Source organism: Pocillopora verrucosa, chromosome 5 (assembly GCF_036669915.1).
Source record: "Pocillopora verrucosa isolate sample1 chromosome 5, ASM3666991v2, whole genome shotgun sequence".
Lineage (NCBI taxonomy): Eukaryota > Metazoa > Cnidaria > Anthozoa > Scleractinia > Pocilloporidae > Pocillopora > Pocillopora verrucosa.
In genome coordinates this window covers 28740466-28742593 of record NC_089316.1, presented here as the reverse complement: position 1 = coordinate 28742593, position 2128 = coordinate 28740466, and the positions used below count along the sequence as shown (strand labels likewise).

Genomic DNA, 2128 nt, shown 5'->3' with positions numbered 1-2128 from the left:
GATGCCGAAGCATGCCCTGGGTGAGGGGGGTGGTCGAGGGATCCTTCCCACGGTTTTATGGTGGATAGTAGCAGGTCGCCCCCACAAGCCCTTGCGAGTCCCGCAGACGGTCCCAGAGGCTGACCCGTTTGGTATCTCCTCACTGTAAGATTTTAAAGCCCGATACACGCACCTACGGAGCTAAAACATTGTATAATAGGTTTTTAGGACACGTTATGTCTCTTGGGACCCCTCCCTCCCCTCCCTAGGGAATAGTGCTTCAAATCGATGCTCCTCAATGTGTTAACTGGGTTGAGGAAAATACATTAGGGTTAGGTAACGACTTCGGGGTTAGGGTAACCATTTCTTAGGGTTAGGGTAACAATTTCTTAGGGTTAGAGTATCGATTTCTTTGGTTAGAGTAACGAAACTAGGGCTTTAGAATTTCAAATTCGCCTACACTCAGGGATGTGGCCGCTTTACAGCCTGAACCTGGCCGATAACAAGCAGAATTTCGACCCCATTTCCTCGTCTACGACCATACCACAGGGAAAGCACCGGTTCTCGTCCGATCACCGAAGTTAAGCCCTGTCGGGCGGGGTTAGTACTTGGATGGGTGACCGCCTGGAATACCCGTGTTGTAGGCTTCAATTTTTTGTCTTGCGAACATCTCTAAACGTTTTATCCCAATAAATAGCTCTCCATAAACCACAATGTAAAATACAGAGCCGAAGTACACTGAGTAACAAAATCAAAGCAAAAAACGAGGGGGGGAAAACACCTTTTTGTCAAAAATCGGCCAGCTAATGGCGAAAACTCTAGTGCGATCGACTTTTCTTACAGAGCGCGCGCGAGCGAGTGAGCACGCGCGAGATGAACAGTTTATGATGTCAAATTCTACTTCTGTGATATCAAATCATTCCAAATAACGAACGAAAAATGAATAGGAAAAAAACGCACACTTCTGAGACGCAGTTTTAAGCCATCGTGACGTGGCAAAACACTCGCACACTTCCAAGAGGAGGCGCGCGAAAACGGCACTGAAAGTCGACAATGGTTGGATTCAGACTGCAAACGAATCGGGAAAAAGGTTCGATACTTTTACTACTCTGCTAGTTTGTTTCCTTCCCTCGTTCATTCGTTCACTCGCTTGCTCGCACAAAGGATACACTAACGATAGCAATAGCATTTCTAAAAGCGGCTCCAGTGACAATAAAACCGCTCAAAAGGTTCAAAGTGTACTCACGGTCCAAGTCGAATGCCCTTCTATGCTCGCTCGCTCGGTCGATCGGCCGTTTGGTTTCCTTTCATTTCCTTTCCCTTCGCGCGCATAGCACAGCACGGCACGGCACGCACAACCTGCAAATACAAACGAACAGGACTTTACACACAATAGAGCAGACAGGCCTTGAACAAAAACAGCCAGCAAAGTTACGCACCGCCCCGAAACTCACCTTGTTTCCTTCCTCCAGTCTCTCCAATGCACTTCTACCCCTCCAAACGTGCCAACACCTTGGCCAGTTGTGCGTCCTTTGCTTTCTTTGCAAGTCTACCGGTCCACTGCAAAGCAAAAATACCCTCGATAGTCAGTAAGAGGGCCATATAGACATAGTTTTGGATGACTTTTGCGGGGACGAGCGCGAACGCAGGTCCCCACTACCGAAATTATACGCTCGAGTTACCCACATTTGGGGTAATCGCAAGGGTCAACCCAGTCGAAGTGCAATGAAAGGGCCTCGCCTTGAGAGGACTGCCTCCTTGATCACAGTACCTCCCGCGTCAGGTAAGTATGCTTTTTCAGCGTCTGCCCTCGGTGAAAAAATCCACTTACCCCTAGGTCCTTGTGGTAGTGCTTTGCGCACTTCAGAAAACGTAGGCCAGCGGCCGTTCCTGCCATTGTCTGTTGTCTGAATTATCATCCCTCTTTCACCTCTTCCCCCTCTAAGGGCGGGCGGGGCTCCTGTAAACATAAAAGAATGCTATACCGTTGACTTTGTTTTGGATTGAATGTGTCTTCCCCAGAGGGAAGTGGGCCGCACTCGGAGGTAGTGCTATACCGAGGCAACCCGTGGCTGGGACGAGGCAAGCCTCTTTTCCACAGCCCAGTTCCAAAAATCAGTTTAATATATGAGCTGCTCAATGAGCAGCG

At 48.9% G+C, this 2128-nt stretch overlaps 2 non-coding genes and 1 pseudogene across 2 annotated transcripts; 1 reads left to right on the top strand and 2 right to left on the bottom strand.

Moving 5' to 3' along the window:
• Positions 1-509: 509 nt before the first annotated feature.
• On the top strand, positions 510-626 carry LOC136281472 (5S ribosomal RNA). Its single transcript, XR_010717792.1, has one exon. It is a non-coding gene; the product is annotated as a 5S ribosomal RNA (ribosomal RNA).
• A 981-nt stretch (positions 627-1607) lies between these two features.
• On the bottom strand, positions 1608-1770 carry LOC136281388 (U1 spliceosomal RNA). Its single transcript, XR_010717737.1, has one exon. It is a non-coding gene; the product is annotated as a U1 spliceosomal RNA (small nuclear RNA).
• Positions 1771-2002: 232 nt separating this feature from the next.
• Positions 2003-2128, bottom strand: LOC136281416 (U2 spliceosomal RNA; annotated as a pseudogene).